Raw genomic sequence first — 13,342 nt, forward strand, 5'->3', positions numbered from 1 at the left:
GCTGTGCTGCTCCAGGTTTTCTAGAAACTTTTTAAAGGCATTTTTCCACGTGGTCTTCTCTTAAATGTTCTGGTGTACAATGAACTTTTCCAAACCCATATTAAAATCCCATCTAACTCACCAGATTAAGATAGTATCTATGCCTTCTGAGCACTAGCAACTGTCACTCTCTGTTATTTGGTGCTAGAAGTGCAGTAAAAAAGAAATAAACAATAAATGACTCTAGACAGTGAGGAATAAAAGTTTTCTTGCCTTCCCCCACCTCCCTTTACTGCCCTTGTTTTATCTTATGGAAGCTATATTGCTAAAAAAATACAGAAAAGGTATGTGTTTCTATTTATGCAGGTATATAAAATATATACATATGTTAAATGAATGATAAAAATGGTGGAAGGTTTACTACTTTACATTGTTCTCATCAGTATATTACCTGTATTTATTTAGTATTGCTTATTAATTTGTTTATTCTTCTTACCTCTGTAGTTCTATTATTCACATTAGCATTACTGAGCGAGCTGCTGTTACTCCATATGCTTTAAAACTGCAATATATGTATTCCCACACTTAAAAATACATACACGCATGCTATGTATGTACACCCACATTTCATGCATGATACTTATGCACTCTCATAGATTAAATATGAAAACATAACATACTTCTGAAGATCTTTCCAATTTCAGGCAAGCTGTACTACTTCCTAGTTCACTTGGGTAAGAATGAGAAGTGTGGGGAGGAAAATTATTATTCCCAAATCAATTTTGCAACTTCTTCTGTAAGGTAAATCTGACAACAACTCCTGTCACTCTTCCATTTTTTTCTTTAAACTTTCAAACCTATGTTTTGCCTTCTTTCCCTCAAAACTTATCCACAGGGGTTTGGAAATGTTTCTGTTCCTGGCAGGGCTGCCAATATATGGTGGCAACTTCTGCATGGGCAGAAGTTCCCTGCAGAGAAATGGCAATGTTTCTCTTTTCCCAGAATATTTCGTACCCTTGCTCTTCCGCTCAGTGTGCGGTTCCTGGCCAGAAAGAGCATTTTGTCCTATGTGTCATACGCTTGAGCCCTCCCGTCTTCCTGCTTATAATCATAAGATTACTGTTAACAATAATAATGTCAACATTCTGAATTTACAAAACAAAAGGCACAGAGATTAAGTCCTTTAATTAATCCATTGAAGGAATAATCCAGACATTGCTACCAGAGATGCTGGTTTTTACTGGGGGGTGAGAAAAAAACCCAAACCAACCTTATTTAAATTAATTTCAAGAATATTGCAAATTACTAAAAACTGAGAGGCAACAAAACCCCACAGTGCTCTTCAGCAGACGTATCGGGGCATTCAGAAGCAGCAGCTGCTCAGAGCAACCCCAAAGCCACTTTATCGGCTCAGGTCGTGCCGTTCCGTCCTGATGCAGGGAGATGGACTCTATCACCACAAAAAACAAATGGGGGCTGTCACAGATGTGATGAAGGCGACATGTTATCTGAGAGGATTCAGACGCTAGGAATTTTTCCCAGTACAATCTTGAAGGAATTCAGTGCTCTCTATGGCTACGGACACGTTAGCACGGCGCAGTACCAGCTAACGCTCCTGCTCAGGTGATGCTGCTCAGTGTTTCCCCAGAAGGCACAAACCAGCCTTCTCCATAGCGGACAGAAGTCTTTCTCCTGTCCTTTACTGAAGGCTGAATTGGGTCTTTTTTCACACAGCTCGATGACTTGCTATGAGTAAGAACATTACATCTTCTTTTAAGAGTATTTAGTCACTGTTGACTTTTCCAGTATTGGTGCCAGCATTTCTCATCTTGTTGGAAAAAAAACCCACAGTGAAGACCCTGGCAGTGCTATAATGGAGGTTTCATGGTTGTAGAAATCCTAAAACTATAGTGTATTCTTCTAACACATGTGTTCGGGAGTGCTAAAACGCTGACTTCACCCACAAGTAGTTCGGCATTTTACAAAGTTCCACTTCCCTGCCCTCAAGAGCATTCTATCTTGAATGGCATAAAATAAAAGAACAGAGCAGAACTGAAGAATATTTTTAAAAAAGAACTCTAGTCCTTTATTTCATCATTCTTGTCAGTGATCGTAAACAACTTTTATTGTGACAGTAAATTAACTAGTATGTCTATGAAAGACTACTGAAGAAATATATATAATAATCCAATTTAGCACCTACATTGTTTTACTTTTCAGTACTTAAGTCTTTTTTTCTTACCTTCAACAAATGTTGAAAATGTCTAGGAATTGCTTTATGGCCTTTTACAATAGCCAGTCTACCCTTCATTAACTCCAGTTGGAGGGGGTTCAGACCCATAGTTTTATCCTGTGAAACAAATGGAATCACTTCCCAGAAAGATGGCAGCCTGTGATTCAGGAAGGCTAATTGCAGAATTAAATATGAATATAAGCATGTTTAAAATATACCTCCATAAGGCTGGGGAGCACTTCTCACCCTTTAGCCATAGTGCATTCCTACACTGAAAAAGCTTTTATTCTTACTCTATCAGTAAATGTTAACACTACCCCTGATCCTACTAATATTAAGAAAAACATCTTGCTAAATGAAATGTATGGAAATACTCAAGACCTGGCATTTATTCATTAAAATAAGTCCATGTGGGAGTGTCAGTATTAAAAGAAGGAATGTATTACTGCTACTGATGTACCAGGAATAGCAGTTCTGCTTAGAGACCAATGTCAATAAGTTTGAAAAGAAATGATCCAAAAGTTATGAAGACATTCCTAGGTCAGCAATAGACAGTACAGCACCTACAAACCTCAGTTCCTGAGAGGCGGCGGCAATTCAGCCAGCTAAACTAGTATTGGGGAGACCTGAGAATGAATAAATACAAATGCTGCAGTGGACCAGGCAGGGGTCTCGGGGTGTTTTTTGCTCTCCAGCTTGGAACAGTAGGATTTGAAGGCATTTCTCCATTAAAAAAAAATACACAAGATTACAACAGTGAGGCCCAGCTTTCAAGTCTACGTATAAACATCAGTGCTTGGTTTTGAAACTCGTGGTCCTTAAAACCTTATATTTTATTTTCAAACAGCATACCCCCTGCCAAGAAGTTACATTTTTTCCCTCTTTAAATAAGCAGCCAGGGTAATGGCATGATGAACAAATTTCATTTCTTTCTGTTCAGTTTTTTCCATCTTTAATACAGCCTCCAGCAGGCCAGATGGCACCAATGCAATTGCTAGTAAGTCAATACATCTGGCTGCATTCCTGAAATGACAAATCTGATGGATAGAGCCCCAGCTCCTATACAAAGCCTCTTTTCAGAACGCTCTCCCTGGTACTTGTCTGCTTTAAGCAAAACCTAATGTGTGAAAACAAAATAAAATTGAGCTCTTTCACCACCCTGTGCTAACGTTTCATTTGCAGTGTTTTTATTAACGCTGCTCTCTCGCTGCCCTGCTTCTGTACCTCAACTCCGCTCCGCCGAGCGCTCGCTTTTTGGCACAAGACGGGCTCTGTTTGAAGACCTCCCTCCTCTGGAGCTGCTAACAGTTCAAAGCAGGTTACAATAAACACTTTGGGCTTTTCTCATTAAGAGCAGCAAGATTGTTTAGGAAATTGTCCTCAAAGAGAGAACAATCTGAGAAAAGCAGAAGTGAAGCAGTTGCTTCTTTCAACCTCAACGGTCTCTCATCGGGCAAATTAGGGGTTAGAAATACGCGCGACCCCTCGCCGTCATCAGAGCAGTAATCTGTCAGCAAGGCGCTGCGCTAACGCCGACGCTGCAGTGCCATCCGCGTAAGGTGCGAGGGACTCGACAGCCTCGCACAGCGTCCCTGGATTAGTTACAAATCCACAAATAAATATCTGGAGGCGGCTGGTCGGACCAACAGAAAGGTGTCTAGCAGAAAACCGTGGACCACAGCACATCAGGTGTTAACCATCTCTTTTGCCAAGAAAGGTTGGACCAGACGATGCTTGAGGTCCCTTTCAATCTGGTATTCTATGCTTCTTAGACATTAGTCTTCATTTATTTTCTTTTTAATATATATAAAATTTGGGAAAACAACTAGCACCAGATAAAATGCAGAAGCACAAAGAGGTGCCACTCCACCAAAGAACTGCTCTGTCCCCATAGTTATTCTGCAAAATAAAGCACCACGTGAAGCGTGATGCTCCTTATTTGTGTTGCGCCGTGTCTATTCATCACTGACAGACTCATGACAAGGAAGAAGTTATTTCTGTGTTAACTGCAGTCACTGCCGTGATAAATATCAAACAACTGACAGTTTTGAATCACAAAACCCAAGTTACTTAAACAAGTGGCTCAGTTCATGAAACTTTTACCCCTCCTGAGTAAACCTGCTGAAGTCATTGAGATGGCTCAAGGAGTAACGAAGGTATAAAGAAATCAAAAATCAAGAAACTAAAATTTATAAACACTGGTGACAGTAATTAGCGACCAGCGAGAAATGTGCTATGTCCAAGTGGGTTAAAGCTGAAATTGTTCCATCCCAAATAGAAGTCATGCTTGTGAACCTTAGCAACCCCATCGTGAGCACTTCTGTCTGCAACCTGAGCTGAATACATTCTTGATCCAGAAAGTTAAGAGTGCAACAGACAAAAATTTCTGATTTATTTGGTACAGCCTTTGGGCATAGGAACAAAAATGACGACAGTGAAGCTTTTCCAACCTTTCTACTACGCACCCAGGCTACGATTCCTTCAGAACTAGATTTTCTTCTTAAAGGGGAAAAACAATTTGGGTTGAGCATTTCAGACACACCTACTGCAGCTCAGTGCTCGTCTCAAAACAAATAGCATTGGGTGTTCAGGGGCAGATCCTCTTTAAATACCCCCTGCCCTATTCTTCTTCAAGGCTTGCAGGATTCTTTCTGTTTTAACTGTATCCCACTTGGAGAATTAAGTTATTTGCACAGGGGTTTTTTGCATAGTTCAGTAATATCAAAGTTAAACTTTTGTTTATTTCATTGTGTCAACTTTTTTTATGAATAATAAAAATGAAAATTAGTAAAGCCACAGCTAGCACTCAGGGTCTAGGGTGTATAATACAGATACAGCACCCATCTATCCAATTCTCTGTCCACAGACTGGTAACGTGTATCACAGCATCCTTGGTCTGTTTCTCAGCTGTGGTTGGGGAAGATGGCAGAGGATTTTTTTTTTTATCTCTTACCAGATAATGTGGGTAGTCCTAATAGTTAGATTCACATTTTTTACATTTTTCAGTGAGCAGTGAAAATAAAATCCTTGGCCTTATCAGTAATTTATGTGTAAACAATTTGAGCATTATTTTAAAAACAGCACTGCAAAAAATACTTCAAATACCTCAAATATCAGCAACCAGCAATAAAAAGAACCATTTTTCCTTATCCTGTAAGCTAGAACATATATATCTATACACAAATATACACATGTAAACACCCAGCCAATGGGCTGTTAAAGGATAACACTCATTTTTTTGATATAAAACCAGAAGTCTTCACAGACATATTTCACAGCATTGTTTCCAGTAGTGAAAATTTTCAGAGACTTGTGTGCGTCTTTTCAGGCTCCATCCCCTGAATCTGATCTGAAAAGGTTCATGCTTGGGTAACACCTCCATACCCTTGCACTGAACTTTTAGCTCTTAAGTAGGACTAGGTAAAAGAAATTATTAGGAACTTCAGCTGCTTCTGAAATATCTCCTGGGGTGCAATCAATAACAAAGTTATGGCTGCGTAACCATCCCATGTTCTGACGAATGAACGCATGTATGCCTATACAATGTAGTACTGAGCTACTATTATTTCAAATATCACCAAGCAGCAGAGAGATCTGTATGAGTATTCTCTAAATATTTTAGCCTAAAAGTTTAAAATTAAATAACAGCTATCATTATGAGGAGAGTGTTTAGAAGAGGAGAATTTAGAATAGGAGAGCATCCCATGAAGTATAAGGGGCTCTAGGAATGGAAGAATGAATCCAGAGAGTGAAAGGGCCTTATTCTCCACAGCTTTGCATCGTATTTCTCTCACTGTCTTACCGTTTGTGGTTCTCATTTCTTAATCATTATTTCACCTTGCAGTCTACTGCAGCCCTTAATTATCTGACTTTTAGATTCCTTTAATCTCCCCAGGTTGCTTCTCTAGTTGTCCTTTGAGAAGAAGATATTACATGTGGATAAATATTTTCTATTTCCCCCATTCATTCTTATCAAATGACACATTTTAAATTGCCTCATTCTTCCATGCAATTTTTGCCTACCAATGTAATTGCTTCACAGACTTAAATCATGTAATATTAGAACATTCTAAAATAGCACTAATGATCTGTAAAACTAAAAATAGAGAACACTTTTGAAAGAGCTTTCAGTTATGGAGAATCCAAATTGTTCTAATTTGGAGATATATTTAAGTAAATTAAGGATACGTCGTATGGTCAGTCTTAGTAATTTTTCACCACCTCCATTTTGCATGGACTAGCCACATTTCATTTTGATCTTCTGAAGTCAGAACTTCACTGGCCTTGTCACCCCACTTCGCTTAGTGAAAAAACACTGAGAAATAGCTCTGTTTTTGAATATTTATCTGTTGAGTCATGTATTGAAGCTTAAAGCATAATGATGGAGAGGGACTCTCAAAAGATTAAGTCACCTTTCAGGATTTGGCACAGACCAGGGAGCAAATGATAGCACACTAGCTATATTTTGAAAGGGGGGGGGGGGGGGGGAATCAAAGCAACCACCTTGAATATGTTAATAGTAAGATGAGCATGAAAATCCATGCTTTATAGGCTCTTAAATCCCATTAGAGCTTTTTTATTTTTTTAAATCTGCCCTCAGATATTAAGGTGATAGGAACCGTGGAAAACAAATGGTATCCAGCCCTGGGGGGTCTAATTACTAGAAAATTAGCATAGCTGAAAATGACATAATCCAGCTGAGCAGCTAGTATACATTAAAGTTTAAGCATTATTCAAAATAATACACAATACATTGAAAAGGACTGCCTTCTGATTAAGTAACTGCACAGAAACTCTGGAGGTCTTTACTGCTCTTTCCAGATTTGATACAAGCACCTTGTATCACTGGGCTTGCTTCACTTTCCTGGACATTACCAAGAGCGGTGCAGCCCCAGTCTCAGCCAGAACCTCTAGCCACTACTACAACATTACTGTTAAAAGAAGAGAAATCAGTCCCATCTATATTAACAATGTAAGTATACCTGAACTTTGGATTGTTGTATTAGGATCTGATGCCAGTGTGGAGAAAAACAGTAATCCCACTGTAATCTATTCCTAAGAAATTTAATTAGGTAGTTTGATGTGGGTGCTGCTACTTTATGATTAGCATATCACAGGGATTCAACATCACTAGCAAAAGTAACGACTGTTTATCTTGTCCCACAAGATCATCTACCAGCTCCAGGAGCTTCACCTCTCTCATTTTCTAGTCTGAGTTGAGTTAGACAGGTATGAGAGAGGCTGTGAGATTTGGAAGATCACTCCTTAGAAAAATTTTGTAACTGTGCTCAATAAGCAGTTGCACAGACATAACTGATAACAGTTTTTATCTAAAGGGTGATGCACAAGGTTTTATTCAATAGAAGAAATGTTGCCAGAACCACAGTTCGGGTGTCTGCCTGCTTGGGTTGATTTTCTTAAAGCACTGGGTCCTAAATACTTTTATCCCTGGATTTCAGCAAATACCACATGGCAGGTAATCAGTTTTGACTCACGCAGGCTGACATTTTGAGGGCTTCCGAGCACTTTGTACAGCAAAAATATAGTGAGTACGAGAGCACTATCTCTTGCTCTCACTGCACCTCTTCGGATGCAGGATAAACGTCCTGGATTCAGATGTCCTCCCTCGTGAAAAGTGCTTCTTGGCACCTGATACCCTGGCGTATCTGTGTAATAGATACTGTGTTATCAGTACTGCCCAGCATAAAGAAGTCCATTGTTTTTGGCAAAAAAGAAGTTATATATATATTAAATCATTCACCAAGGAAGGTGGTTCTGAGAACCAAATGTAGCATATATGAATATAATAACCACGTATGTGTCCCACTATTTTGGGTTTAGTTTCAAGAGAAAACAGAAAACTGGAGATCATATCTAGACAAGAGCAACCTGTGGCCATTATAATTAAAGGTGCTTTTCAAGGTCCATTAAGCACTAATCATACCTTAGATTAAGGAAAGAGGGGGGAGCCACAGGTCTAAGAATGTTTGAAGGGTACATTTCATACTATTAAGAAATTTAAGACAGAGACAGGTCAGGCTGAGTTCTGTTTAATTTAAAAGATACTCATCTCAAGTGTTAGTCAGAGGTCTCGGGATACTGGATGTCTTTCTTATAACAGCGCACACAGGAAAGAGTGAGGAAAAAGAATTTCGGGAGAAGAAAGAGAAAAACAGTCCTGATTTGGGCCTAGTTTCCTCCATTTCCCCCCAAACCCACAGTTTAAGAGTCAATTCCAGTATTATTCTCACAAATTTGCAAGTTGCTCATCTAAAACTCATATGTAAGATATATTTATCCTCCCCTAATTTGTCAGTTGACTAGTATCAAGGAGCACTCTATAATACCCTTCTGGGCAAGTTCTGCTGGTCCGCGGGAATATTGTTCTGACACTGCTTCAGCATTTACGTAGCTCATCCAGGCAGCGACAGTCTGCACAGGTAACTGCACCCCTGCGTGTATACGTGACTGTGATCTGCTCCCCATGGTCCCCTCTGATATCAGAGGCATCACTGCGTTGGCCAATGGAAGCGTTGCCTCCTACTGAAAATAGTCCTTCCCAATTACAGTATGCAGTTTGCCGTAATAACGATTTGAAATATTGTGCAGCGATGAAGTTCTTTGATCAAATTTTGTTGATCGAGATAAGCAATAAACATTTTAGCCTTAGCCTAGTGGAGAGGGTCTAATGATTTAGCGTAAAATGCTGGCAGCCTTTTCAGAGCAACGGGTAAGGTAGCCAAGAGCTACCAGTCACGCAAGCCAACTGGCACCCTTCTCCCTTCCAATCTCAACACAAAGCAATCACTCAATCAGTCGCCCGATTTGGATAACGTCCCACGCCACCTCTCCTGGCAAAGCATTCGAGGGCCTGATCCAAACCCCGGCCAGACCCACAGGTCTCTCCCCAACTCCAGCCTTGCCCGACCAGGCTTGGCTGCGGCAGCCCTTACCAAACCCCCCCTTCTCCGCAAAGACCTAACCAACGCGCACCGGTGCCGAGGCAATTCCTGATCTCTGCTCCGTTGGCTGGGTGAAATCATCTCAAAACAAGGTCAGAGAGGAAAACGTCACCTTTGAAATAGAAGGAGGTTTCTGTAGCACATTATCGCCTAATGTAAACAACAACGACACTAGAGACAGCAAAAGTTTGCAGCTGTATTATAAACTTTCTTCCATCCCCCCTGCCTAGGAATAAGTCATCCAAACAAGCCCTGGCAGTTTTGACTGCTCGAGAAACTTTATGGCTGAGAGCTACACAGATGATTTACTGCTAGGTCCTCCTTTTCCCCTCAAGCTTGCGCTAAACTAGAAAATCACAATTGTTTAATGGAGGACAGCATACTCGCCTTTTCTTTTTTTTTTTTTCCTTCTCATGAGAAAACTTGTTTTATAGTTCTTGTGAAAGAATTTGTGATGTCTGATTACAACATGGAGCTATAAATCCAAGTCTTAAAAAACCCAGCATCTCTCTCTCCTTTTTTTTTTTTTCTGCTCAGCAATAACATACTTGTTTTAATGAGCCAACCGTCTAGGTATGAGAACACACGACTGCTGAGAGAGAGAAGACAAAACACCCCGCTGCATCCCTGACATTGTCGTGATGGATGCTGTTCTAACCAAGTACGTAGCTCATACTCAAAGCTGTTTATAAGCTCTAGGCCAGCTAGATTCTGCTCATGAAACAGCCTGAAAAATGAAGCCAAAAGCAGGTCCTGATGCACTAAGGTACTTCAGGAGATATGTAATTTCAAGTGCATTGCCTTTGTTGGTCAGTGATTTAATTATGGAAATATTGCAATACTGTCTTTTACTTAATCATTCACTTAGTCTATGAAAATAATACAGGAAAAATAATTGTTTCTGTTCTGATTTTAGTAGAAAACAATATCAAAGGAAATGTAACCACCACTTTTAGACCAACAGGTGTAAAGATAAATCAAATCTATGTCAGTAAATGGAACTCACTCATCTGTTCTCACAACCCAAATCCTTTCAAACCTAACGATAGCCTCACAACCACTGTGATGTTCCCGAAGCCAATCTGCGCGCAGTCCGTCATCCGAACAAGTCATCCCACAACCTACACCTTGTGGTCTGCTCCTCAGGTTCTTGCCCAATACAAACACCAGATTCCCAATGGTCTCTCCGAGATCATGGTTGCCACGGGAAGGGGCATGCACTCAGAACATCTCACTCCCCCCTCTTCAGCCTTGGATTTGCCAAGCAGGGTGGAAGAACCTTAACTCTCTCTCCCCCACAGTCTGGGCTTCTCCCGATCAGGTCCCGAAGCTTTTGCCCCAGAAGGGTGCTCCCAGCACCCACTGCTCTGGGAGGACCAGCCCCTCTTCCCTTCTCCAGCTGCAAGCATGTCAGGCTGGTTATTAAACCTGCATTTTGCAGGTGCTGCAAATACAGGGCTTGTTTGACTGTCATTGACATCTCAAGGCAAGCCAGCAACTGAAGAATATTAGCTTAAGATATGTGTTTGTTGTTCATTGGATTGGAGTGTCATGTTTTTGATTATATTCTGCCTCCCTAGTTGATGAGATACAGTGAGAATCAAGATGTTACAGGAGGTATTTAGCTACTGTTCAAACGCAAGTCTGCAGTCTACAAGCAAACACCAGCAGGTACAGACCCTTCTGGCATTCAGGCAAACTTTGGTAACAAGCACATTTTTAGACACCAACAAAAGCCAGTAAGTGACTAAGGGAATAAGACCAATATTTGCACACAATCCAGTATGCCCATTGTTTCTGTTTTGCTTTCCTTCACAAATACGCTTTTTTTCTAGTAGCCAAAATAAGACTTAGGAAGAATGGACTTGAAAAAAAAAACAAATGCCTTCCTACATTAAGTTATACAAAAGAAACTCTGAAAAGTAAATATAAATGCTGTAGCTGTGATGATGGAAGGACAAAGGCAGGAGGCAATCTCTACAAACTAGATGAATTAAAAACAACCAAGGAAAATTTTCAAACCCAGAAAAACAAGGATACCACTTTCAAAACTTGTTTTGGAAGATTTTCAAGATGCTAGACCATCAAACTTGCTGGAAGCCCTACCCTGGAACAGAGGTTGCCCTAACTGAGGGCATATGTGATATTGCACACACAGGTGTGGTCCACAGTCTGCCTTTTCCTCCCCGCAACGTTGCCATCTTTGTTGAGTGCTTATTTGTGAGATTTATGAATCATATTTCACAGCAAATTATTCTTCTGAAGGTGTATGACCAAAAGAGATATCAAAGAACTAAGATGCAAAGACCCGTCACACCACATACTTCTAATAGTAGAATATTTTCTCTTTCTTTCTTTTTTTCCAAAGAGGTGCAGCAGGAATGTCAGAGGGATATTTGGTCAAATGAAAGTTCCATCTCTTGCAAAATATTTTTTTTGTACTAGGAGAGAAAGAAAAGAAAAAAAAGTACTGCTGTACCCATAGCAGGCAGGATTGCAAAAGGAGAATGTTGGCCAACACCTACAGATCTGCTTTAGGGGGTTTTTTTCCCCCTTTCATTTTTCACTGAATAAAACGCTTCAATTTCAGTTCAAAATATTTCAGCTTGGCTTCTGAAAACTGAAAAATATCTATTTTCCATTTTCTGGTTTCAGGTTTTTCTCCTCTCTCTTCTGTTATTAATTTACTTCGCCAGAAAGGCTGAAGTAGTACGAGATACTAGAAATCAAGGAAGTCCATGTTTTTCATTTCTGTAAGATTTTTTAGTTAGAAAAAATTACAAATACTAACATTGTGTAACAATGGCACTGAAGAGACCTGCTTTTAATGCTTAATCTCTCATTTGGAGCATTTTTAAAAGTCAAGTACTTTATGTGTAGATACCTTTGAGGAAGATATAATCTCTCAACTAGCATTCACAGAACAATCAAAAAAAGTATTCAAAGGGATTATTTTATTCAATTACATTTTCATTCAGCTTTAAATAGCACAGAGGTCTTGGGGGAACAACTTGTTTATTTTTCCATTCATTGTGACAAATGCTTGAATACATCATGGGTTTCACTGTTGATGCTAATGATTTATGTTTCAGATTCATATATTACTGCTTTAGAAACAATGGGGCTGACCTTTTCTGTTAAGAAGTATCAATGAAATAGTAATGCTTATTTATTTAATAGAAAAAACAGCCTTGTCTAAACTTGCTTTGCTCAAGACAGAGTGAGATGTCAGCAATGGTTCACAAAGTGCATTTAGGTTAAAAACTCAAAGTTAAAATTTAAATCTAAATCAAGGCTTGAGTTTTACTCAGAGAAAGAAAAAAATCCTTAAATTGTTTGTAAGACACTTCTGTTAAATCAGAGCTCTTCCAAGATTATCTTTTAAATTGAGTTTTCAGCAGCCTCTGAATAGGAGTCCAACAATATTTATCTGTGACTCTGAACCAAAATCACAAAGGACTTTTCAATTTCTGCATTCAAGATTGAATACTTGGGAAATTTAAAGGACTTCTAAAATGAGGTCTCATACCTGGTGTCTGTATACAATTTGGTCTTAGTTTTTTTTTTTTTAAAAAGCAGCAGCAAGGGGACACAAAACATATGCATGATTTTATTTTGAATTAAATCTTTTTTTTTTGTCATGTTTTCTTTGATACCTCGGAACTGTATTCAGAATGCAGCAAAAAGTGAAGAGTCACATGCCAAAAACAAGTAGAGGCTGACACTGCAGGTATGGATAATCCCACAGGGCTTTGAAAAGCAGTACGATGTTCAGAACAGAGATTCAGCATCTTGAAAAAAGAGCAACTCTAGAAATTACTGTAGCAGTAGGCTGCTATCCTCTCACAGACGAGCCATTAGAGGGGGGATGAACATATATGTGTGAGTGTGGGTCCACATCCAGATCAGACTTTTGGCTGCGGTACCAGTGCCTATAGGCAGGAGTGGCTAACGATACGCACCATGGTGCTGTGTCTTACACCTGCAAGATCATAATTCTTAAACATTGTATTTTCCTCTTATCTCTCCCCCCACACCCCATATATATATATATATATCTATGTACACACTACATCTGGACTAGCTATGTAGCGTCCCAAGCCAGCCATGTATAAAGTTAAGCTTTCTGTATTAATAGATTTAGCATTAGCTAAAATAAAATCCAGGG

This window comes from Haliaeetus albicilla, chromosome 11 (genome assembly GCF_947461875.1).
Source record: "Haliaeetus albicilla chromosome 11, bHalAlb1.1, whole genome shotgun sequence".
Taxonomy (NCBI): Eukaryota; Metazoa; Chordata; class Aves; order Accipitriformes; family Accipitridae; genus Haliaeetus; species Haliaeetus albicilla.